Source organism: Lagenorhynchus albirostris, chromosome 4, assembly GCF_949774975.1.
Source record: "Lagenorhynchus albirostris chromosome 4, mLagAlb1.1, whole genome shotgun sequence".
NCBI classification, from domain to species: domain Eukaryota; kingdom Metazoa; phylum Chordata; class Mammalia; order Artiodactyla; family Delphinidae; genus Lagenorhynchus; species Lagenorhynchus albirostris.
This window is the reverse complement of record NC_083098.1, coordinates 41,250,050-41,276,815: the sequence shown is the minus strand read 5'-3', so window position 1 is coordinate 41,276,815 and position 26,766 is coordinate 41,250,050. Positions and strand designations below refer to the sequence as shown.

The following is a 26,766-nucleotide window of genomic DNA, read 5'->3' as shown; positions in this document are numbered from 1 at the left end:
TATCATTGCAGTTGGCCAGTGTAAAATCTCTTTGCATTAAGACTTTCCATAGCCACAAGTTATCTTTCAAAATCCAAACATGCTAGGAAATGATATTTGGTGATAATAATAACTTAAACAAGTTCCACTAATTTATGAGCTAGTGCTTAGATCAAATTATGAAAAAAACAACATAAAGATATATGGCACCATCAGCTCCGGGAATTAAAGTTTATAGTTAAAATAAGTAGGGATGCACATCTGTTGTTGCCCTTAGGATTAAGAAAATATATATTACACACCTGGGTCTTTTCCTAGCTTTTTCATGAACTTAGATTCTGTAACATTTGGTCTTTGTATCACATTTTGAGAAATTTCGCATATATATCATTTGAGCCTCACAGCACCTAATCACTGTTATAGTGTGGATTCTGAATGCTGCAGATTCTTCTTCTGAAGGGGAAGATTGAGAGGTAATACATTATCTTATCAGTATCTGTTTGCTTAATTGTTTACTGAACTGATCCCAAGTGGCCGGATTACTGTTGAAACCAAATGGCTAGGATTGCAGGGGCCAGCTAGCTTTTCATTCTTCATGACTCTAGGCTGCCCTGCTAATCTGGCCACTGTACTGCAGAGGTGTGTCTAGGTCACAGGGGAAACAAAGCAGGAGGACACACAGGAGTGTAAAGTCAAGTGCCGTCACTCTTGATGAACACAAAGCAGATAAAGTGAGTACAAGAAAACCCTGCAAGGTCATAGTAAGCATGACTGTGGTATTTCTAGAACAAAGCCTAAACGTAAGGCATTACTATATTCATGCAAAAAAAAAAAAAAAAGAAAGAATTACTCCACAGAGTAAACTATCTCCCCGAAAGCAAGCAACCTGTAAAAGGCATTTGATGAGAAATACATGAGTTAAGTAATTGCTATAAGGACACTTTAAGGTCAATTTAAATAATACAAACAAATTTCCTTCAGCTAATGGCAGATTATAATAAACATGCGTTTCCCAAACACTTTAATATGTTTGTTCAGTGTCATAACATCTACCAACTGTCATTATTGTTAGCAAAACTTATTTATCATGTCCAGTTTTTGAACTTCCAACTTGGAGAGCTTGCAAAATATTTATTAAATACTGTATAAATAAAAGACACCATTAAAATTCTTATGCTTATGCCTTGAAGATTAAACTCACATTTCTAGCTCATTAGAAGATGGTAGCTATAGTTAATCATAGAAACATGGTGTGTCTGGGACGCACAGAAGAAAAAGTTTGGGATTATTTAATGCACGAGAGCTGAGAATGTAAAATTCTATGATCTGCAAATACCATACATATGAACCTAACAATTTTTCCTTGAAAACTTTAAGTAGGTCAACTTATTAACTGTTACCATGGAGTTTATACATCCACATTTGCCTATCTTTTTGATGAACTGCAGCCCTGAATGGAGTTACAACCCTGAATTATTAAAAATCTGCCTTTGATTCAAGCAGAGAAATGAAGAAGCAGAAACTAATATTACAGTTTAGGCTGTGTTATTGTAACAGATCCAAGAACTTTTTTTAAAAACCCATGTTATTAGTATATGTGGTTGCCTAACAGGACCTCTCCTGGTCTCCCACAGGAAGTGGGACCGGGTTCACTCCAGGAGAGGGGTTTCCATCCCAACTGGGCTGTGTTCTCACATTTGTAGTCACAGTCCTTGGCTCAGCCGTGAAAGACGGTCTGACCGGAATAAACCTGACCAAAAAAATCAGGGAAGTGTTTGGGATATAATAAAGTGCCGTGGAGGTAGGGGTGGACGGAGGAGAGGCGTGAGTAGAGAAAAAAGGAATATGAATTTAGAATGGGAAAAACCCTCTCGTTCTTCATTTGATTCGTTTAAGGAGGAGAAAATCACTCGACAAGGGCTCTCTCCATAACCCAAAGCTAATCATGCTTTTATTGCAGTGGATGGTCAAACAGCCTCGGTCGGTCGCCCACTCACCGGCATCTCGCCGGAGAAACCGAAAATCCCATTTCTTCCCAAGTGTGCACCCAGGAGAGGAAAGCGAGATTGTTCATTTAGAGCGGAGAGCTGCGCACAGGGCAAGGCAAGTTAGTGCCTCCCTCCCGGCTCCCCTGCTGCCCCCGCCAGCCTGTCTTGGCTAACGGGAAAGTGAACGGCGAACGGCAGGGAGACCGGGAGGCCAAACTTGGGGTCTTTTCCGAGTCCCCCGACAACAAAAGGCCTGGGTATCGGATGGGGCGGCGGGGGACGGAGGTCACACCTGTCAAAGACGGGATCCGAACCGTAGCGGGCGGGAGGCGCAGGGGTTCGGCTGACGGCACTGCGGCGGCGGCGGCGGGGAGTAGGCGCGCCGGCCGGGACTCCGAAACGCCGCCAGCCACCGCGCCTCGCTCCGGGAGTGCACCTGCGGGGGCTCGGGAGGCGGCGCCGAGCCCGCGGCGCTCCGGGGCGGGGGCCGCCGCCGAGCAGGGCTCCGCCGCCGGGAAGACCCCGCCGCCCGAGCCCCGCTGCGGCTCCCGCAGTCCCCTGTTCTCCGCCTCCGGGCTGGGCGCGGAGCCGAACCCCATGCCCCCTAGCTGCCCGGCGGCCCCGCGCGGAAGAGGGGGCGCCGCGCCTACCTGCTCCGGTGCGGCGGGGCCGCGGTCGCCTGGCGGGGCCGTGACCTGAGGCGGCGGCAGCGGCGGCGTCGGCGGCAGTCGCGGCGAGGAGGGCGCTTCCTTCAGGAAGGGGTGGGATCTGCCCGCCCGCCGCGCCGCGGCCCGCCCCCGGCTTATTCTGGGGTCCCGCTTCCAGGCCTCCCGGGGAGAGTGACCCCCCTCCACACCCCCGCGGGGCCTCCGGCTTCCACCACCCCTCGGGACCCCGCATAGTTACCCGGGGCTGGAGCCGAGCGGGGACGGTGGAACCGCTTCTTTCCAAAGCCTTTGTGAACGCGATTGCCTGGCGCTCGCTCCTCACTCAACAAAAGGAAGGACTGAATCTGGGATCCTCCGCCTGGTGGTTATTTATTCCTGACCTGTTGTAACCTGCTGGTCGGCTCCCATCTGTCCCCACACCTAGGGTTTTTGCACAGAGCAGCTAAAACTCATTTTCGTGCCCACTGGCTGAATGCAGTTCTCCGCCGCTCAGCGCTCTCCCGCGGTTTTCTTTCATCGTGAAGAGCAAACACAGGGCCAACTTCTGACCCTGGCAATGAGCGGAGACTCCAAGGCCGCCCTCCCAGCGCCAGGTTGCTCTCTTCCTGCCAGTGTCTCGTCTGAGTCGGCTATAAAACTGTATTCATCGGCATCTGAATAGCTTTCCCCACCGCAGACCGCAGCCAATCAGTGGCACTATGTCAGTGACCTCTGGCAGCAGCGTGGATCAAGGCTATTTTTATCTCACGCTCACCGTTAACTTCTCTTCCAGACGCAGCCTTCCGGGGCTCCCACTGGAGGACCTCCTTTATCCACCTGCCTTAGGCTGACCTCCATTCTTTTAGGCCCCCCCCACCACACCTGCCTCTTCTCATCTGCTGCCTCTCAAAGCACACGGTTCAAATTCTCCAATTCAACATTCCAGAACTCTTCCTTCCCCCACGATGTACTATTCCCCCATGATACACTATTATGTGTGTATTGATATGTTTTTACTGCTTTTTCCTGGCTACTAGACTGCGAGCTTCTTGAGGCCAGGGACCTGGCCTCTTCTGTATACCTTCCCTTCAGGTTAAAACATCTGGTTAAAACAGCAAAAACAAAAACTTTAATCTAGATCCTCTGCTGAATTTTGTGGAGGATAGCCTATGCCCATTCTTTCCGAGGAGAGTGACTACTGCTTTCATCAGATCCTCAGTGATCTGTGACTTCCCAGAGCTAAGAATTGCTTGAGGCCAGTCGGTGAATGAACCTCAGCTCTGAGGTGAGGACCGCCCCCCCCAATTCCATCCCTTCTCTACCATTCATTTCTCTCTGTGATGACTGAAAGCACCCTCTAGCTACACCTGCTTCCAGTCCATTCTTTAAAAACTTCTGGATTCATACTATTATGAACTTAACTCTGTCTGCGTACCTGAATCACCAGTGGGAGCTTTAAAAAATACAAATGCCTGGATCTACCTCAGACCCCCTAAGTCAGAACCCGAGAGCAGGGAGTGTTGAGCAGAGAGGAGCGATCCAAACAAGGGTATTTTTACAAAGAGTCACAGATGATTCTGACATGCCCATGACTAAATCACTGCCTTTCTTGGGAGAAGGGTTCCCTATTTGTAAAATGTCCTTACTTTTCCTTATATTTATGGAAGGACTGAGAACCCTTGCACTATGTTAAATTTATTTGAATATTTTCATTTTCACGCAGAGCCAGGCCCACTTGTGCTTAAGAAACAAACTTGAATTTGTGAAGATAGAAGGCTCGGTGCCATTTGTCAGCAGCGCTAAATCATCGTGACCTTCATCTCTAAAACGTCCATCCAAATAAACTCAAAGAGTGGAATAAATTACATTCCTGACAGTGATATTGACAGCTGAAAGATTATGTTGAAATCCCAGCCACAAAGGAGAGTTGGTTGTTATAAACAGATTCCATTAATGTCATGAGACTTCTAGTGAAGCTTCAAGAGAACTGAAGACAAACTAAATATAAGTTTATCCATGCTTTGATTTTTCTTTTATTGGTCTTGGTATCCCATCCGTTAAAATTCATCCAGGATGTACTCAGTACAATCTTAGATATATTAAATCATGTATGGATGTAAGAGCAAAATACTCTTCTGGAGCTGGTTCTCTTTTTTAAAAATGTATATAAAGATCTATCCTGTATTCTAAAATGATCTGTTGACAATGTTCCAAAATGCTTCAGGCTTTGAGGAAAGGTACAAGTACAGATCAAACAGGGTTTAAGACCTGGAAATAGAGGCCAGCCACAAACTTGGTGGGTAGTGTGGTGATCAGTACACAGGGATAGAATAATTCCACAGGATCACGATGAGGCACCATGATTCTGACACCATGGTGATCTACCAAGTCCACTGACTTAACTCACAGCACAGGTATCCCTCCATCTGAGTAGGGGTGGTGGCTTTTCTGATATAAGTGAACTTGTCACCCAACTGAAACCACTATAGAACATTTAGAATCACAAAGAGATTCTATATTCTTTCATTTTCTTTCTCCCTGCAGCCACTTTATTGTTGTTTAAGATTCAAATCAGTTCCTTTGTTCAGCTGGCAAAGCAGACTTGAGAAGCACAACTCATAAATAACACTCCTGGGATTCTGGGAATCCCTGCTGCTGGTCCAGTTGCAGTGAATCTCGTTGTAATAATAATCTCTGTATAACAAAATAATTCCCAGCCTTATCCAATCATTACCAAGCCTTATCAGTTGAATTATCCAATCCAACTGATGTTCCATCTCTGGTGAGCAGCAAAAGCATACAAAGTTCATTGAAATGGCATTTGATCTCTACCAACACCTACCTATTAAAGAAAACCTCACGGGGTAATTGTAAAGTAAACATTTAACAGGTTGTTAAACGGGAGCTATTATTTTATTTCCATTTTGACAGGGGCCCCAGATAATGGTTGCCAACCACTCTCACATTCCAAACAAGTTGCAGGACCACCAAGTAGGGCTTGCAAAGGAGTGTTGCCTGAACTTTCACTTGCTTTGACGGTATAAGGTTGAAGTGGAGGCTGCCGGAAGTGCTGTGGATGAAGAAGGGTTTCTGTGGAAGGAGGTGTAGGTGTTCTAAGAGACCCCCCTTATGCAGCCCCCAGGGGGAGGGCGAAGGGTGTTCTTCTCTCACCTTGAGTCTGATGAGAGGGACTTCAGGCCGGTCTCTCGGAGAGCTTGAGATGTGTCCCCTGCAGTTTGGGAAATGCCATGGACCAATGTCTGGCTCATGCCTGAGAAATCTAAAGGGCCAGAGTTGGTAAAAGTGGCCTGAACACAGGCGGGTAGGGACTCTAGTAGGGGAAGTAATTTACTTCCATGGAAGACAAGTCTAAGATAGTGAGACAGACAGTGTGGGCTTGACTTTGATCTACCCAAGAGGACTGCTTGGAAGGGCAAAGAGACCTCAGCAGATAGAAGCCAGAGGTATGCCTCTGGATGCCCCGGGGGCGGAAGAATCTAAGGCAACCATCAATATGCAAAATGAACTTGCGTGGGCCAAGGGGTTGGGTGGTGAGAGATTGCCCAGCAGGGTGCTGGTGGCTCCAACAAAGCCATGAGATAGCACCAGTGATAGGAAGTGTCAGCTCCATGGCCGCAGGAAGCCATGCCCACCTAGAGCCAGCTTTTTGCCTCCTTAGCTCTCTCTCTTTCCCACTTTAGTCCTGGAGGAGTTAGACAGCCTCCTGTTGTGCAAGGAGGGGAGAAGCCAGGCTGCAGAAATACAGCGAGAGCCTACCATTATGCGCCTTTGCCACTGAAGTGTGGGCTTTTTATTATTACACTAGGCCAGACGTATTAATTACTGATATAAGACTATTTTTGACTACCAATAACCAGAGGCCTTTTGTTTTGTTTTGTGTTTCTTTTTGAAATTGAAGTATAGTTGATTCACAATGCTTCAGGTGTACAGTAAAGTTTCAGTTATACATATACATGAATCTTTTTCAGATTCTTTCCCAGTATAGGTCATTACAAGATATTGAATACAGTTTCCTGTGTTATACAGTAATACTATTTTATATATAGTAGTGTGCAGATGTTAATCCCAAACCCCTAATTTATCCCTCCTCTCCCCCTTTCCCCTTTGGTAACCATAATTTTGTTTTCTATATCTGTGAGTCTCTTTCTGTTTTGTAAATAAGTTCATTGTATCATTTTTAGATTCCACATATAAGTGATATGATATGATATTTGTCTTTCTCAGAGGCTTTTTTATTATTTGAGAGTGACCTCAAAAGTCATAGCTCCTACACATTAATTTATTCAAGGGGTGGGGAAACAACTAGCCCCACAGAGCAGGTTTGAACAGGCATGACAGAGGAATATAGAGCTGTTTTCTGATTATACCATGAGTCCCGCTGGGTCAACATATCAGCTATATATTCAAATATAATGCATTCCCTATTATACCTTAAAACCTCTGGGGATGTGTCAAGCTGGCATCTTACCTGAATTACAAATAAGTGAAATGTGTCAAGAAACTCCCTTCATGTGTAATAAATTATAACTTAAGCTTCCCAACAAGAAAGAAGTAAGGATACTGGATTAAAAGATCCAAATGGATCTATATGTTGGTTTAATCTTTGCTGTGGTTTCCTCATCTAGGGGACTGGGATTAGATAAAAGGTCTCTTTTAGTCAGAAAAGTCTAGGTTTTGAAAAGGCTACAGCACATACCGCCTGCCCTAGATCAGGGACCAATGAATTCTTCAGGGTCTGCTCCACTGGGCCAGCAGCACTCAGACCAGCATATCTGGTCTTAGAGGACTGCAGTGCTTTGCAGTGATAAGGGAGAAATATTTCTGAAATGCAGATGGACAAGTAAAGTGGTGCCTTCCTTTGGAGACCAACGTGTGGTTGAGGTTGATATGATTTCTTTGCTGACAGTTTCCATATTATGCACTTGGCAGTTGTGATCTGGGAAACCCCGAGCACTTCACTGTGTTCTCTTGAGTGCTAGGCATTATCATCTCGCTCTCCTCCAGTGAGAAAGCGGAGTCTGAAAGAGGTCTGTGGCTGGTGCTCAGAGGAAGAACCTCAAATAAACACCAGATTCCATGTTCTAAAATTCACTGTAACCCCATTATCCCCATTTGAACTACGACACTGTCCTTTACCACAAGAGAATAAGCCAAAAGAGTGTGAACAATTTTTATTTCAATTAATCCCCTCTCTTTGGACCTTTTGCCAATATGCACTGTTTTTTATGAAAGGCATCCATTATTTATTTGATAAAAAAACACAAAGAAAAATCCCTCCTAAAACAGAGAGCTAAAGATTAATCATTTTTATGGTATGATAGTCTTTTTGTCACGGGTGACTGTTTTTGAGGAATTTAGATCATTTGTATTCAGTCTTTTAAAGTTCTTGCTAGGAGATGTTGCTTCAGCCCTAGAGTTTTTGTGGTCCCACTCTGCTGTCTGCCCCAGCCTCTACCCTGAGACTTCACCTTGACTAGCAACTAAAGAGTTAACACAGACGGAGAAGGCCTCCATAGCGGTGTCTGGACTGTGGGTGCCCACCAAGCCCTGGCTGTTAAATATTTTATATTTCACCCCTGGATGGAGGCTCAACTTCTCTCCACCAAAAAATATCTTTTTATTTTCTATAATTCTCCCCCACCCCCTTCAAAGATGAAGTTCCTCACTTTATTTCGAAGCCTAACTCTACTAGTTGTTATTCTTTATTCTGTCCACTCGCAAGACTCTCTTTTGTGTGTGTGTGTGTGTGCGTGTGTGTGTGTGTGTGTGTGTGTTAGTTGGGTACCTAGGCTAACTTTTTTTTTTTAACATCTTCATTGAAGTATAATTGCTTCACAATTGTGTGTTAGTTTCTGCTTTATAACAAAGTGAATCAGCTATACATATACGTATATCCCCATATCTCCTTCCTCTTGGGTCTATCTCCCACCCTCCCTATCCCACCCCTCTAGGTGGTCAAAAAGCACTGAGCTGATCTCCCTGTGCTATGCGGCTGCTTCCCACTAGCTATCTATTTTACATCTGGTAGTATATATAAGTCCATGCCACTCTCTCACATCCTCCCAGCTTACCTTTTCCCCTACCTGTGTCCTCAAGTCCATTCTCTACATCTGCGTCTTTATTCCCGTTCTGCCCCTAGGTTCTTCATAACCATTTTTTTTTTTAGATTCCATGTATATGTGTTAGCATATGGTATTTCTTTTTTTCTTTCTGACTTACTTCACTCTGTATGACAGACTCTAGGTCCATCCACCTCACTACAAATAACTCAGTTTCATATCTTTCTATGGCTGAGTAATATTCCATTGTATATATGTGCCACATCTTCTTTATGCATTCATCTGTCAGTGGACACTTAGGTTGCTTCCATGTCCTGGCTATTGTAAATAGAGCTGCAATGAACATTGTGGTATGTGACTCTTTCTGAATTATGGTTTTCTCAGGGTATATGTCCAGTAGTGGTATTGCTGGGTGGTATGGTAGTTCTATTTTTAGTTTTTTAAGGAACCTCCGTACTGTTCTCCATAGTGGCTGTATCAATTTGCATTACCACCAACAGTGCAAGAGGGTTCCCTATTCTCCACACCCTCTCCAGCATTTATTGTTTGTAGATTTTTTGATGATGGCCATTCTGACTGGTGTGAGGTGATACCACATTGTAGTTTTGATTTGCATTCCTCTAATGATTAGTGATGTTGAACATTCTTTCATGTGTTTGTGGCTATCTGTATATCTTCTTCGGAGAAATGTCTATTTAGGTCTTCTGCCCATTTTTTTTTTTTTTTTTTTTTTGGCTGTACGCGGGCCTCTCACTATTGTGGCCTCTCCCGTTGTGGAGCACAGGCTCCGGACGCACAGGCTCATCGGCCATGGCTCACGGGCCCAGCCGCTCCGCGGCATGTGGGATCCTCCCGGACCGGGGCACGAACCCGCGTCCCCTGCATCGGCAGGCGGACTCTCAAGCACTGCGCCACCAGGGAAGCCCTTCTGCCCATTTTTGTATTGGGTTGTTTGTTTTTCTGATATTGAGCTGCATGAGCTGCTTGTGTACTTTGGAGATTAATCCTTTGTCAGTTGCTTCATTTGCAAATATTTTCTCCCATTCTGAGGGCTGTCTTTTCATCTTGTTTATGGTTTCCTTTGCTGTGCAAAATCTTTTAACTTTCATTAGGTCCCATTTGTTTATTTTTGTTTTTCTTTCCATTTCTCTAGGAGGTAGGTCAAAAAGGATCTTGCTGTGATTTATGCCATAAAGTGTTCTGCTTATGTTTTCCTCTAAGAGTTTTATATCCCTGGCCTTACATTTAGGTCTTTAATCCATTTTGAGTTTATTTTTGTGTATGGTGTGAGGGAGTGTTCTAATTTCATTCTTTTACATGTAGCTGTCCAGTTTTCCCAGCATCACTCATTGAAGAGGCTGTCTTTTCTCCATTGTATATTCCAGCCTCCTTTATCAAAAATTAGGTGACCATACGTGTGTGGGTTTATCTCTGGGCTTTCTATCTTGTTCCATTGATCTATATTTCTGTTTTTGTGCTAGTACAATACTGTCTTGATTACTGTAGCTTTGTAATATAGTCTGAAGTCAGGCAATCTGATTCCTTCAGCACCATTTTTCTTTCTCAAGATTGCTTTGGCTATTCGGGGTCTTTTGTGTTTCCATACAAAATTGTGAAATTTTTTGTTCTAGTTCTGTGAAAAATGCCATTGGTAGTTTGACAGGGATTGCATTGAATCTATAGATTGCTTTGGGTAGTATAGTCATTTTCACAATATTGATTCTTCCAATCCAAGAACATCCATCTGTTTGTAGCATCTTTAATTTCTTTCATCAGTGTCTTATAGTTTTCTGCATACAGGTCTTTTGTCTCCTTAGGTAGGTGTATTCCTAGGTATTTTATTCTTTTTATTGCAGTGGTAAATGGGAGTGTTTCATTAATTTCTCTTTCAGATTTTTCATCATTAGTGTATAGGAATGCAAGAGATTTCTGTGCATTAATTTTTTATCCTGTAACTCTACGAAATTCATTGATTAGCTCTAGTAGTTTTCTGGTGGCATCTTTAGGATTCTCTATGTATAGTATCATGTCACCTGCAAACAGTGACAGTTTTACTTCTTCTTTTCCAATTTGTATTCCCTTTATTTCTTTTTCTTCACTGATTGCTGTGGCGAAAACTTCCAAAACTATGTTGAATAATAGTGGTGAGAGTGGGCAACCTTGTCTTGTACCTGATCTTAGAGGAAATGCTTTCAGTTTTTCACCATTGAGAATGATGTTGGTTGTGGGTTTGTCATATATGGCCTTTATTATGTTGAGGTAAGTTCCCTCTGTGCCTACTTTCTGGAGGGTTTTTATCATAAATGGGTGCTGAACTTTGTCAAAAGCTTTTTTTGCATGTATTGAGATGATCATATGGTTTTTCTCCTTCAGTTTGTTAATATGGTTTATCACATTGATTGATTTGTGTATATTGAAGAATCCTTGCATTCCTGGGATAAACCCCACTTGATCATGGTGTATGATTCTTTTAATGTGTTGTTGGATTCTGTTTGCTAGTATTTTGTTGAGGATTTTTGCATCTATGTTCATCAGTGATATTGGCCTGTTGTTTTCTATTTTCATGACATCTTTGTCTGGTTTTGGTATCAGGGTGATGGTGGCCTCATAGAATGAGTTTGGGAGTGTTCCTCCCTCTGCTATATTTTGGAAGAGTTTGAGAAGGATAGGTGTTAGCTCTTCTCTAAATGTTTGATAGAATTCACCTGTGAAGCCATCTGGTCCTGGCCTTTTGTTTGTTGGAAGATTTTTAATCACAGTCTCAATTTCAGTGCTTGTGATTGCTCTGTTAATATTTTCTATTTCTTCCTGGTTCAGTCTCGGAAGGTTCTGCTTTTCTAAGAATTTGTCTATTTCTTCCAGGTCATCCATTTAATTGGCATACAAGGATCTCATGATCCTTTGTATTTCTGCAGTTTCTGTTGTTACTTCTCCTTTTTCATTTCTAATTCTATTGATTTGAGTCTTCTCCCTTTTTTCTTGATGAGTCTGGCTAATGGTTTATCAATTTTGTTTATCTTCTCAAAGCACCAGCTTTTGGTTTTATTGATCTTTGCTATTGTTTCATTCATTTCTTTTTCATTTATTTCTGATCTAATCTTTATGATTTCTTTCCTTCTGCTAACTTTGGGGTTATTTTGTTCTTCTTTCTCTAATTGCTTTAAGTGTAAGTTTAGGTTGTTTATTTGAGATGTTTCTTGCTTCTTGAGGTAGGATTGTATTGCTCTAAACTTCCCTCTTAGAATTGCTTTTGCTGCATCCCATAGGTTTTGGGTCGTCGTGTTTTCATTGTCATTTGTTTCTAGGTATTTTTTGATTTCCTCTTTGATTTCTTCAGTGCTCTCTTGGTTATTAAGTAGTGTGTTGTTTAGCCTCCATGTGCTTGTATTTTTTACAGATTTTTTCCTGTAATTGATATCTAGTCTTATAGCATTGTTGTCAGAAAAGATACTTGATATGATTTCAATTTTCTTAAATTTACCAAGGCTTGATTTGTGACCCAAGATATGATCTATCCTGGAGAATGTTCCATGAGCACTTGAGAAGAAAGTTTATTCTGTAGTTTTTGGATGGAATGTCCTGGAAGTATCAATAAAGTCCATCTTGTTTAATGTATCATTTAAAGCTTGTGTTTCCTTATTTATTTTCTTTTTGGATGATCTGTTCATTGGTGAAAGTGGGGTGTTAAAGTCCCATACTATGATTGTGTTACTGTCGATTTCCCCTTTTATGGCTGTTAGCATCTGCCTTATGTATTGAGGTGCTCCTATGTTGGGTGCATAAATATTTACAATTGTTATATCTTCTTCTTGGAATGATCCCTTGATCATTATGTAGTGTCCTTCTTTGTCTCTTGTAATAGTCTTTATTTTAAAGTCTATTTTGTCTGATATGAGAATTGCTACTCCAGCTTTCTTTTGATTTCCCTTTGCGTGGAATATCTTTTTCCATCCCCTCACTTTCAGTCTGTATGTGTCCCTAGGTATGAAGTGGGTTTCTTGTAGACAGCATGTATATGGGTCTTGTTTTTGTATCCATTCAGCCAGTCTATGTCTTTTGGTTGGAGTATTTAATCCATTTACATTTAAGGTATCCCAAGACTCTCTTAAGGGTATCTAATCCCTCCCTCTCAAGTGGCTCTTCCCCTTCACCTATAAAAGTGGGCATATTTCCTCCATCTAAAAAACACCTTCCTGATGTGTGAGTCTTCCAACTTTGTTCTTTTTCAAGATTTAAAAAAATTTTCTCAGTCCTTCTATTTTCATAAGAATTTTTGAATCAGTTTGTCAATTTCTGCAAAGAATACAGCTTCTATTTTATCTTTTTAAAAACTATCTTTTAATTTATTTGGCTGCGCTGTGTCTTAGCTGTGGCCCACGGGATTTTCATTGCCGTGTGCAGGATCTTTTAGTTGTGGCATGTGGGAACACTAGTTGCAGCATGTGGGATCTATGTTTCCTGACCAAGGATTGAACCCAGGCCCTCTGCATTGGGAGTGCAGAGCCTTAGCCACTGGACCAGCAGGAAAGTCCCCCAACTGCTATTTTTATAGAGACTGCATTGAACTGTAGATCAGCTGAGGGGATATTGCCATCTTAACAATGTTTGGTTTTCCAATCCATTAACATGGGATATCATTCCATTTATCTAAAACTTACTTTCACCAATGTTTTGCAGTTTTCAGAGTATAAGTTATGCATTTTTTGGTTAAATTTATTTAATTATGTTGAACATCATTAGCCATCGGGAAAATGAAAATCAAAACCCCAGTGAAATACACTACACACCCATTAGAATGGCTAAAATTTTTAAAAAGACAATCACAAGTACTTTACTTTTTGATGCTATCATAAATGAACTGTTTTCCTAGTTTTATTTTTCCCTGCCCTTTCATCCTTTCTCTTCCCAAACCACATGTTTCCATGAGCCAGGGCTGATCTAGCAAATCCCGCCACCGTCCCAGAAATGTGAAGGAAAACCACACTCCTTCTGTGTGTCCCCTCTAGTCTCAATGCTCTGCCACAGCACTGCTTCACTTCTGATACCAGACGTGTGGGTTTTCCACCATCAAACAGTCCTCTGACACCAGCTGGGTATCTTATTAACTCGATTCTGATAGGTAGATATACCTGGAGATAGTGTTAGATCTCGCATGTTAAGGGTTTAGTCCCACAAGAAAGTCCCCTCCCCACTTCAGATGCCCACTTCAAGTCCAGGTTATTACCTGTGCTTCTGACCAATAAATTATAGATTGGAGATTCCAAAGACTCCCTCTTCAGGTTCAGTTACTTTGCTAGAGCTGCTCATAGAACTCAGGAAAAGAGATTACTTACTAGATTATTGGTTATCATAAATGGATATAATTCAAGAACAGCCATATGGAAGAGATGCATAGAGCAAGGTGTGTGGGAAGGGGAATGGAGCTTCTGAACCCTGTTCTTTAGGCTTCATTATATAGGCACGATTGATTAAATAATTGGCCATTGGTGACTGAATCAATTTTCTTCTTCCAATTTTCTTTTAATGCCTTTATTGTTTTGTTTTTTATTTTTGGTTTTCCGATACATTTGGAATTTCTTATTTATGTTGTAAGGACCAGGGATCTAACTTGATCTCCTTCCAGTTTGATTGATAATTATGCCAATAGTTTTCATTAACTAAACCACCATAAAAATGCCATATTTGTAATGGACTAATTTTAAAATCAACTTGGATTTATTTTGGGGTTCTTTGTGCCAAAATCATTCTATTTTCATCATTTTAATAAAGTAAGGCAAATTCTCCCTTGCCATTCTTCTTTTTCATAAATTCCTTCCTTATTCTTAGGCATTTATTCTGTCATATTGTAGTGAACATTGTTGGTTGCCTTCTCAGCTTTCCAAACGTCACTCTCCTACTGGGAAGTAGTTATGCATTTTGGATGGATTGATCTACTCTTGGCCATGGGGGTGGCCTCAGTTGGCCTAAGCCATCAGTTTAATCCTATTTATCTGGCTCTGGCTCATGAATTTGTTCATGCGGGAACGAGACCTAAACTGGTCTAATCAGAGTGAAAGTTTGGACTTTTCATTAAAGGTTAGGAGAAATAGCAACTGGCCCTGGTGGCAGCAGTCTTGCAACCATGAGAGAAACAAGTCTGAGGATGATGCCAACACATGGAGGAGGACAAAGCTAGGATAATCATAGAGAAATGAAACCGGGGTCTTGATGAAATTGTGTCTGTAGTCTACCCTACATCTGGAATTTTCAGTTGTACAAACCACTGAATGCCTTTTTTTAACTTTGTTAGAGTCAGGTTTTCTGTTACTCTCAATGGAAAGTCCCCTAACTGATACACATATGGGCTTTACAAGAATTTTCTTTTTAAAAACTAATATGAAGATGATCTTTCATTGTCCCCTAACCCTTCAATCTCTCCATTGGATACAAAACTAGATTCCAGCTCTTTAGCATGGGCCTTAAGCCTCGCTATGAGCTGATTCTATCCTACTTCCCAGCCTTCTTTCCCATTACAGTTGTCCCTCTCCTCAACCCCACCACCTAAATCTCCCTCAGATTCATCACCCAATCCCCATCACTCTATTGACACTCATGTAGGTTCAGCCCCATATTAAAGGTATACCCACATTTTGACATACAGTCCCCAAACACGTATTGAATGCCAAGTCCTATGGGAATGGCCTGTGTGAGGTGCTGGGGACACAGGCATGAGTGAGACATGAATACTGTTTTGTAGTGGGGGAGTCCGACTCATAAGCAGATGGCTTTGATATGACGTGATAAAGGCTTTCATAGACACCTGTATGACACCCCATGTATAGTGGTGATGAATAAGTATTTGTTAAACAAAATGGGATTTGAGGCCATGTTAACTAATACAAACGTGGATTCTAGATCCTTAAAGTTAGATGTTTGCCAAGATAAACCACTGCGAAGAAAAGCGAAATAAACATTGGAAATGAATAGGACATTTTAACAAAGTATGATCATTTACAGCTCTTTTCTTGTGATGTTTTTGTCTGGTTTTGGTATCAGGGTAATCTGGTCTCAAAAAAGGAGAATTGAGCTAAGTTGTTTTTTAATAGCTTTATAATATTCTACAATTTGCCAGCACACCTCCATCTCTCCCTTTTGGGACTGCTGCTGAAGTCCCCAGGCTGCTGAAGATTGAAGTGGGATGAGTAGAACCAATTGGTACTAAGAAGAAAGTGAGCCCCAGACACATACACTTGAGTAGAGTGTGGGCCAGTGAAAGGGGGGGCCTCTGCTTTGTTCACCTTAGTAACGTCAGTCACCTTAGATACCCCAGTATCTAAGGCACTCAGTTATTGCTTACCAAATTGCAAAAGCACTCATATCTTCCCCCTCAAAAAGCTGGACCTGCCTCTTGCTAACAAAGTCCTATTTTATCTCCAGGCTATTTGTTTCCTTTTCCAACATCTTTTCTTACCCTCTTCTCCTTAAAGGCTGTGTCTATCTTCATTTGAACCACAGTGACCTGTGAAAGAAGATGGACGGGGCCAGTCAGCACAGGGTCTGATCCATCCTGGATTCCAAACTCACCTGGGGCCCATCTCCTAGGACAAAGTTACTAACAAACCTGAGCTGTTCGTTTCTGAAGAACAGGTCCCTGAGAACCAGGCCGTGCTGTCTCAGGCCACAGCTGCCACTGTGTGAGTCTGTCAAGTTTTTATATGCAGCTCAACCCTGCAAATACACACTTAATCACCTCCCTCACCTTTTGCTCCTTCAAATGCACAAATTGAAAGGTAAGTATCCAATGTGACCATCTGGCAATCTTGGCCTCTGGCCTCTGCAAATCCTGTCTCCACAGTGCCAGCCCTCCAATATCCCCTCATGCACCCCTTTTGAACCCAAAGAGCTCAGAGCCTTAGAGAGGCAGGCTGGCCCAATCCTTGCCCTGGGAGTGCTGGCTGGACCTGTCCTTGGCTGCCCTTTGTTAACGTTTCTGTCACTATAGATACAGTATTTGAAAGTAACAGAACTATCCTTGTTTTAAAGTCTTCTACAAATGCTTCCACTCGGCTCTCCCCCTAATTGTGAGTCAGTGAGACTAAGTTTAAGTTCAGGACTCCACGAGCACAATGTAGCAAGAGGCCATTTTGCATTATAAGCAAGCATGATAGGCTTTCACTTACTGGGTGAGAAGGAGGTCCCTGCTGGGGTCAAGCCAATTCAATTAAACTCCACCCAACAACCTCCTGTCAGAGAACTGAGTTAGTCCAAGATGATTCTCAGGCCATCAACTGTTTGTGTCACCTTGGGCCAGCCAAATTCTCTGGGTCTCAGCTGTAAAATTAAACTCTTGTAGACTATGATTTTATTTATTTATTTTTCATTTAAAAAATTTTATTGAAGTATAGTTCATTTACTATGTTGTGTTAATTTTTGCTGTACAGCAAAGTGACTCAGTTATAGATGTATATATTCTTTTCCACTATGGTTTATCACAGGATATTGAATATAGTTCCCTGTGCTATACAGTAGGACCTTGTTGTTTATCCATCCTATATATACTAATTTGCATCTGCTAATCCCAAACTCCCAATCCTTCCCTCCCCAGCGCTCCTTCCCCTTCAGCAACCACAAGTCTGTTCTCTATTAGACTATGATTTTATAGATGTAGTGTCACCCATTCGGTATGGAGCAGAGGCAAGTCACTGTGGGATACCCTGTCCTTTCCCATTAACAGGTTTACACAGATGAAACTTGATTGGAAATAACATCAAGAGCAGCTTTGGGTGGTTAATTAAATCTTCTAATACTAAAAGGGGAGGGAGCATCATGGTTGCCAGATAACCATCGATTGTCCTTTTTGGCAGAGGGGTGGGGCCGGCTTGGGTCTTTTTTTAGTTGCAATTGGTGGGGCCATCCTGTGGCCTTCTTTCTGACCATTGCATCCTGTGGAGCTCCACCCATCCATCCTCATGGGAGTGTAGAGACACTCCTGCCTCCTTCCCAGTCCCAACACTTTCAGACTAGAGCAATGGAACCAATTTCTTGTTCTGTAAGAGCAGGTCTACCCATATTCCTATTGTACATATATGTATGTGTCTCCTTACTATTTGAAAATATTAATTAATGCAACCTTCCCCATCTTATGGAATTCTTCCCCATTTGCCCCTGAGAGCCTGACCCTGCCCTAGATAGATAGAGTCACCCACTTCACAAACAGAAAACCAAGATTGCAAATACTCAATTATTAAATCTACCCGTGAAACAGAGAGATTCAGGTGATTCAGGTACAGCAAGTTTCCCACCACTACTGTGGTCCTGGAGGAGAGGAGGAGGGGGTAAGGACAATGAGGAAGATTTTAAGTCTGAGAAATGTCAAGCTTCTTCCAGAAGAAGCCTCATCTCTCACCTGCCCCAGTGACCTCCAAGTCAGTGTCCAGTTGTCTTCCCTGAGGTCCACTAGTTGCCAGTGATCGGCACACGCCTGTCCATCCTTCAGCCAGTGATGCTTGCCTCTCCTCTGACCTCTTCATGTGGGCAACTACCTGTTCAACAGCCCTGGACCCTTGTTGGCCACTCAGAAGCACTACCGAGAGGTGAAGGTGTGGTCTCTAGATACATCAAGGAGTGGTGGTGGAATGAGAGGGCAGCCAGTGCCCCCGACAAAGGTGAGAAGACATGGAACAGTTTGAAATCCTCCACTGAGCCAGCATGATGGCGGAACACATGGTCCTTATTACACACACACACACACACACACACACACACACACACACACATAAATGGTTCCCTGGATTCCTCTCCATTTTCTTTGCCACCATCCTCATTCAATCTATCGTTGTTTACAACTGGTCTCCCAGAGTCTACTCCTGTCACCCTTCAATCCACAAAGCAGCCAGAGTGATTAAAAACAAACACATTATCACAGACATAGAAAACAAACTTGTGGTTACCAAAGGGGAAAGGGTGGGGGAAGGGATAAATTAGGAATTTGGGATACACACTACCATATATAAAATAGATAACCAACAAGGACCTACTGTATAGCACAGGGAACTATATTCAATACCTTTTTATAGCCTATAATAGAAAAGAATCTGAAAAAGAATATATATAACAGCTATATATATAAAAGTGAATCACTTTGCTGTACACCTGAAACATTGTAAACCAACTATACTTCAGTAAAAAGAAGTCTACAAAAGACATACACATTATACAGGCCATTTCTGTCTTTGGTGGCTTCTCACTTCACTAAGACTAAAGCCCAAGCACCTTCCCACTGCCTACAAGGCACTATGTGGTGTGGGGCCTGACTTTCTTTTCAGCCTCACCCAGGTCCCATCCCCCTCACCCTGTTCCAGTGATATTGGCTTTGTGGACAGTCTAGAACAGGCCAAACTCTTTCCTTCCCCAGGACCTTTGCACTAACTGTTCTCACTAGCTGGAAAGTTCTTGCCTTGGTTGCTCCTATGACTACTCCACTGGTCAGATCTCAGCTTAATTGTTCCTTCCTGCATTAAGACAATTGCTCCTTCTATTCTCTATCTCCTCACCCTGTTTATTTCCTTCATAGTACTTATCACAATCTAAATTTTTATGTACTTGTTGACTTATTTATTATAGTTTCTTCCCTCAGAATACAGGCTCAGCAAGGTCAAGAGGCACTCTGTCTTGTTCATAGTTTTATCCAAGTGTCTAGCTCACTGCCTGACACATATCAAATAGTCAATAAATATTTGTTGAATAAAAGATGTACCAAAATAACACATTTCACGCATTCTCACACATACATAATACCACTTATGCAGTGCTTACTATGTGTCAGGCATTGTTCTAAGAACTTTCCATGTGTTAACTCATTTAGTTCTCACATAACTCCGAAGAGGTGTTATTATTATCTCCAGTTTACAATGAAGGCAACAAAGTCAACAGAGTGGTTGACTAACTCCCCTAAGTTCACCCAGTGAGCTAGGTGAGGCTGGGATTGAACCTTAGCAGTCTTTCTCCAGAGTCTGTGTTCTTAACTCTTCTGCTCTAAAAACTCTGAACAAAGAATAACGTATTTAACACATTTTTAGTTTCCTGGTGTGGGAGACACTCTGAGCTGCCCACTCAATAGCCATCTCAACACCCTGCACCCTCGATTCTTGCCAATAGAACCTCCCTTTGGTTCAGCGAGGCAATGCGGCCAGCGCCAGCACTAAGCCAATCTTGGTAACGCCGCTCCCATTTGCTATTTACTCATAGTCTCAGCCTTTTTATGCATATGGAGGTGGCACGTGACCTGGTTCTGCCCAATGAGAGACCAGAAGAAGTCGATGGGGGGACGTCCTCTTATAAAGGAGACAGGCGGGAGCTGAGAACTCAAGGACACCATTTTTCTTCTTGCTGTGTATGTGGACCTGATCCTGGAGCTGCAACAGCCGTCACAGGACCATGACAGGACTAGTGTGAGGATCAGAGACCAACATGTTCTGATAGTATGTTAGTACTAGACTAACATAGGATAGTAGACTTAACTAACTAGGATAGTAGACTTAAAACACAGTAAGAACATGAGTCTGATGGCATTGTGAAACTGCTGAACCAAGCTGGGAATCACCTACTTCAGACATCTTGTTATAAGAGATAATTTAATATCAGTATGCAACTGTTTTTTTAAACAGCTCTATTGAGGTATAGTTTAATTTAGGCACCATAAAATTCACCCATGTTAAGCATACAATTTTAGTAAATTTACAGAGTTGTGCAATCACCACCACAATCCAGTTTTAGAACATTTCCTTCACCCCCTAGAGATTCCTTGTGCCAATTTGCAGTCAATCCCCATTCTTACCCACAGCTCCAGGCAACCACTGATTTTCTTTTTTTGGTCCCTATAGATTTGCCTTTTCTGGGCATTTCATAAAACATCTTTTTTGGGGTTTTTTTTGGTAACAAAGTATTCCTAACTGCTTTTCATGGCATATGGATATGCAAATTGTAATGAAACCCACACTCAGGTGACAGCAAAATGAAGGAAAAAGGATGACCACCAATATGGTGTGGCGGAAAGAGCCCTCAAGACCAGGACACCCAGTTCTGGTCTCAGCTCTTCTCCTAATCAGCGGTGTACCTCTGGTAAGTTTTAAAACTTCTCTGCGCTGATTTTTCTCATCCATGAAATGAGGGGATCCAAGTGAATGGCTTCTAAACTCCTTTCCAGATCTAAGATTCTAAACTATTTTCTTAAGAAACAAAGGCAGTACTTGAGTTATTTCAGGTGAAACTATATCATTCAACTAAAACTGATTGACTTCTATAAATCTAAAGGATTAATCATGTTAAGGTGGATAATTCTGCTAATGGGGAGAACTGAGGATGTTATAAAATATCTATCAGAGAAAGAGATCTGTGTTGGGCAGGAAGATAATTGTATGCAGAAGAAAATGAGTGAATTGTTACAAAAGGGTCATGTTTGGACCGCTTGTCAGAAAGAAGGGTGAAGGATGCTTAGAACACATTCTGTTTATGGTGTATCTGAATGCCTAGACATGAACATATCTTTTGTAAAAGGGACTCTGTGAATTAGAGAGTTGTCTCATGATTGTAGATAAATAGGATCATATTTATCTTTAAAAGTCTGTTTGTTACTGTCAGTTTTTAAGAGATGTAATAGTAGGATTTTGGTTATAGATTAAAAAAAGTCCTCTGGGGGATGGGACTACTCTGTATCATGATTGTAATAATGGTTACATGAATCTACACTTGTTAAAATTCATGGAATTATACATACCGCAAAAAGGCAGTTTTACTGCATGTTAATTTAAAAATTAAAAGTCCTTACCTTTTAGAGATACATATTGAAATTATACAATATCTAGTATTTGCTTCAAAAGAATGTGGGAGAGAGGGGAATGTTGGGGTACGGATGAAAGAAGATTGGCCATGAGTTGATAATTTTTGAAACTAGGTTCATTATACTCTCCAGGGGTTCTGTATGCTCTCTTCTCCCTTTCTGTGTCTGTTCAAAGATTTTCATTTTAAAAGTTAAAAGTAAAAGCATTGGTGAGCAAGAATAAAGTTTCTTCCTGCTTGCATGTTGAAAAGAAGCTTATTTTTGACTTCCTGACTGATGGCTCTCTCTAAGAGAAGGAATACTTTACACGGGTAAAGTGACGGGAAAAATATATCATTTCTCTATATAATTTATGCACATTTCATGATGTGAAAAGGGATATTTTAATGTATTTGATCCAGCTGGGCTGAGTACATTTTAAAAATTATCTTTATATTAAATCAGAATTGATGGTTTACTGAGTTCCTGTTTATTATAGTCATCAAAATAATCCTTCAAATAAAATATCTTGAATTTTTACACCTCCCCCAGAAGATACTATTACCATTTCACAAAGGAGAGAACCAAGGCTTAGCCGTACATGCTACATATCTAGCATAGTGGAGTCGGAATGCAAATCCAGGTCTACTTCTAGAGACCGTGCTCTTACTTTCTGTGCAGTCAGATTTCTGGACTGGACTATATTCCAAGCAGGATGCTTTTTACAGGTTCTGTGTGCCCATCCTCCACTTCTGCCTGCTTCTGATCTAGCATCTCATACCTGGGACCTTCTTCAGAGGACTCCCAAGGGCTACTGGTTTGCTTTGCCATAGCCCAGAGAGCCAAAAGTGTGCAGAGTTTACATCCCCATAAACTGGCCCAAAGCCAGGAGTACCAAAGTTCAACTCCCTTGCTTTGACTGAGACAAACTCCGAGGAATAATTAACACACTAGAGCTCCCCTGGGGATCGGGTGGAAGCAGAAACATCGTCTGAAATCGTCCCTTTGCTCAGCATCTCCCACGTCCCTGTCCTGCTTCCCCCACTCCCTCACTGGCTTCTCCTGGTAGTGTTTCCCCAATAAATCACTCGCTCATGAACTGCTGTCTCAGGGGCTGTTTCTTGGGAACCCAACCAAAGACAACTTCTTTATTCTATTTAGATGCAGGTTCCTTGCTAATAATTTCTCTCCTAGGAAACATTTATGAGAATATGTATGTGTTTTCAAAGAGGCAGTTTCATATATACATATATATTTCTGTATGCAATTCCCACAGTGATGGAAATAGACATGTCAAAGATGGAGAGACAGATATTACCTGCGATGAAGATCATACTGACTCATAATAAGAAGATGTGCTCTTCGTTGCCATGGCATCCATGAAAGTGATCTAGTAGCACAGCTAAATCAGAATGGGCTTCTAGATGGTGATCCAAATACCATCTGCTGAATCAACACTGCTTTAGTCCATAAAGTTGGGGTGAGGGTTGGGAAGAGGACCTGTTAGTGTGGGTTGAAGAGGAAAGAACCTGTTAGTGTGGGTTGAAGAGGAAAGAGAACACTTTGAGTAGACTCAAAACCCCATCTTCAAGGCCTCAAGCACGACAAACACAGTGCTTTCCAGTAAGCCCCTTGCTGGAAAGGAGGCATTATATTTATGGAAAACAGAGCCCAACTGAGCCGCATCCCCACTGAGAAGGGGATTTCGTTTGTAAAGGAATCTCATGTTGTGTTATCCACGGCAGAGTGTGGCGATTAAGAGTGTGATTCCGTATCTCACCTGTGTGAATCCACACACTGGCTCCATGACTTTCTAGCTATGTGACGCTGGCAAGTTACTTCACACTTTTGATCCTCTATTTCTTATTCTGTAAAATAGGACAATAATAATAAAGACCTCATATTGTTGTTGAGGGAATTGTATGAGGTCCATAAACCACTGGAACATGATAAGAGCTCAGTAAATGATTTTTACTATTAACTGAGCTACAGATTTCCTTCTTTGAATGTCTCTAGTAATGACATTGGGGCTGGAGAGATTGCACCCATGTGTGCTGGGGTAGAGAACATCTGCATCCTTTAGGAAGCAATGTGGTAAATCAAGCACCCCCCCAGACAAACTCCGTTTGGGCTTCCACAGCAATGGGTTCTTATCTATATCACAGTGCTCGACTGTGGTATATTCTGGCTTTTCTGTTAATGTGTTTCTCCATTGCCAGGAGGAGAGTTCTTTGAGGGCTAGGCATCATTTTCATCATTGGGTCCCCAGCATTTAGCAGCTAAAGCAGTAGGTGCTCAGTAAATATTTGTCATCAAATGAAAGCAGAGCCTTATTCCAGTAACTGGGCTGTGGGAAGAATTATTCTGACTTAAGCTAAAGAAGAAAAGAATTTACACAAAGATGTCCAATGCGATTAGAGTTGTAATAGCAGAAAGAAAAAAGAAGGAAAGGAAGGAAGGGAGGGAAGGAGGAAGGAAGGAGGGAAGGAGGAAAAGGAGGAAGGAAGGGAAGAAATAAAGAAAAGAAAGAGGGCTTCCCTGGTGGCGCAGTGGTTGAGAGTCCGCCTGCCGATGCAGGGGACACGGGTTCGTGCCCCGGTCTGGGAAGATCCCACATGCCGCGGAGCGGCTGGGCCCGTGACCCATGGCCGCTGAGCCTGCGCGTCCGGAGCCTGTGCTCCGCAATGGGAGAGGCCACAGCACCGAGAGGCCCGCGTACCGAAAAAAAAAAGAAAAAAGAAAAAGGAAAAAAAAAAAAAAAAAAAAAAACGAGAAAAAAAAAGAGAAAAGAAAGAGAAAATGAAACAATGTGATTGTCCATAGTAGGAGAATCTAAGTAATTTAAAGCATATCTAATCAATTAAGATATTATGTAGCTATTAAAACTTAGAAAGTCTTTGTAGCAACATGGAAAAATAATTATGATGAACTGTTAAGTGAAAAAGAGAACACATTTTTATCTTAATGATGACATCAACTCTGTAAAAGTTATATAAATGCATACAAACAAGGACTGGCAGGCATTGTGGGCTTAACCAAAACAGGTTATTTTATTGTAGTGATGACATCATGGGTGAAATTTTTTTAATTTTTAGTTTTTCATTAGTATTGCTACAATATTTGTGTGTGTGAAGTTAAACAGTGTTCTTAAATAAAAGAGAGTGGCTAATCTTTCACAGCAGAACTATCTCAGTTTTCATAGAACAACGGTCTCTCAAGGTCCCTTTCAGCCTGGGAGTCTGGTATTTCCCAGCTCCTAGCACCACACTCTGAGACTCCTAGGACAGCTCAGAAGCAATTGCTTGTATGCAATGTCTATGCTGTCAAAACCCAGTGGAAACCAGAGTTAGAATAAGGCAGAATCAATACAAGTTGTGAAAAGGATGACCCCTAATTCTAAAAGTACTTTCTAAACATTTGCTGAATATCTGCTAATATGCCAATCACTTCCCTAAGTGCTGGAGATACAAAGGATGAACAAGAACAGGACAAAGTTCTTGCCTCAAGGGAGTTCAAAGCCCAACAGGGAAGAGAGACAGCAAATAAACAGCGACAGTATAGTATGGTAGTTGCTAAGAGAATGGACTAAGAGCTGTGGGATGGTTAATTAGGGGCCAAGAATAGGAATTACTTCAAAATGGCTGAAATGAAGGAGGGCTCATTATAAGGATGTAGGGAAATGTCATGGAACCCAAGGAGGAAATGTGTCCTGGGTCCTCAAGATTCAGAAACCCCAGTTCCTAGATCTGAAATACCTTGAGGACCAGAGCAAGTAGTCCTCTGACCATTTCTCTCTTTCTCCATCTCTATCTCTTTCATTCCTTTTGAGGTAATGGGATCTTTTGTCTCCTCTTCCTTTGGCACATATATTCCTCTCTCCAGACTCATCCCATTGCTCTGTTTTCACATGGTTCACTTTGGCTTCCCTTAAATGGTGCCAAGCTCTAGACTCTACATGATCTTCAGATCCAACAACACTTAGAGCTAATTAGAGTTATCGGGTCCCAATTCCAAAGTCCTAAGGAAGGGAATGTGGTGGGTGAATCTTGAGTCAGGGCCAGATGCAGTTGAGGGCAGGGTCAGGTAGCCTACTGTCTGTCTACTCAGGAAGGGCCATGGGACTGCCTTGCTAGAAAGGGGGCATCTTGAAAGCAGACAAATTGATGAATGCATCCCCTTTGTTGGAAAGCAAGGGACCTAGGGATCTGACTAGAGATGCGGTGGTCAAGAAGGTGTTTTTGAGTTGAGTTTTGGGGTGACAGTGAGGGATTAGACGAGAATAAGGTATAGATTTCAAATATAATTAGGAGGAAGAATCATCAATCAATCATCTATCAATCTATCATCCATGACTGGATGATAGAAGGAGGGTTGTAAATTGAATCTCAGTTTATCACATAATTGCCTTAGCTCATCCTATTTATTAAGGGACCTTTTAAACTTCACTGTCCTTGGAACTATCAGAGTTTTTTCCATAGACAAAACCAGGGAACACCCGTCTACTTCAGCAATAGTACATTGTATTAATCACCAACTCCAACTACACTAAGAGCATAGTTATAGGAAACAGCCTGATTCCTCAGAGGAATTTGAGAACTCCATCTATAGTCCAAGCTTTTTGCAGCATTCCAAGTCCACATACACGCACCCCCACTAACACACACTCCGAGCACTTTCATGAAATGATGCAGAACATTTTTGCCTGGCTGTATTTGTTTTGCATAATGTATGGAATAAATTCACCATGCTATTAGTTGGAGAGAATTACAGCCAGCATATGAGGTGTATTATACTCTGTACATATGTAAATACAGCCCATTTATAAACACAGTGTGTGCATATGTGTGTTTAAAGTTAGTTTTTTAAAAATAAATTTTATGTATTTATTTATTTATTTTTGGCTGTGTTGGGTCTTCGTTGCTGCCCGCGGGCTTTCTCTAGTTGTGGCGAGCAGGGGCTACTCTTCATTGTGGTGCGTGGGCTTCTCATTGCGGTGACTTCTCTTGTTGTGGAGCACGGGCTCTAGTCACGCCAGCTTCAACAGTTGTGGCTCGCGGGCTCTAGAGTGCAGGGTCAGTAGTTGTGGCGCTCGGGCTTAGTTGCTCTGCGGCATGTGGGATCTTCCCGGACCAGGGCTTGAACCCGTGTCTCCTGCATTGGCAGGCAGATTCTTAACCACTGAGCCACCAGAGAGGCCCTAAAATTAGTTATTTTAAAACAGAGGAGCTGTCAGGTTACAAATTCTTATTTATATTTTGCACATTGGTCCTTTCCAT

The 26,766-nt window shown here is 42.1% G+C and overlaps 1 protein-coding gene across 6 annotated transcripts in view; it reads right to left on the bottom strand.

Annotated features, from left to right (window-relative positions):
• TMEM150C (transmembrane protein 150C) overlaps positions 1 to 3,248 on the bottom strand; it is an 81,786-nt gene extending 78,538 nt beyond the window's left edge. For 3 of the 6 annotated variants that reach the window (XM_060147186.1, XM_060147189.1, XM_060147187.1), the window contains exon 1: positions 2,874 to 3,248. The gene's annotated coding sequence lies outside the window, so the exon portion shown is untranslated. Of the gene's footprint in view, positions 1 to 2,259; positions 2,358 to 2,617; positions 2,684 to 2,873 lie in introns of those variants that run through there. The other 3 variants (XM_060147191.1, XM_060147188.1, XM_060147190.1) reach the window with 3 other exon arrangements.
• Positions 3,249 to 26,766: the final 23,518 nt, after the last annotated feature.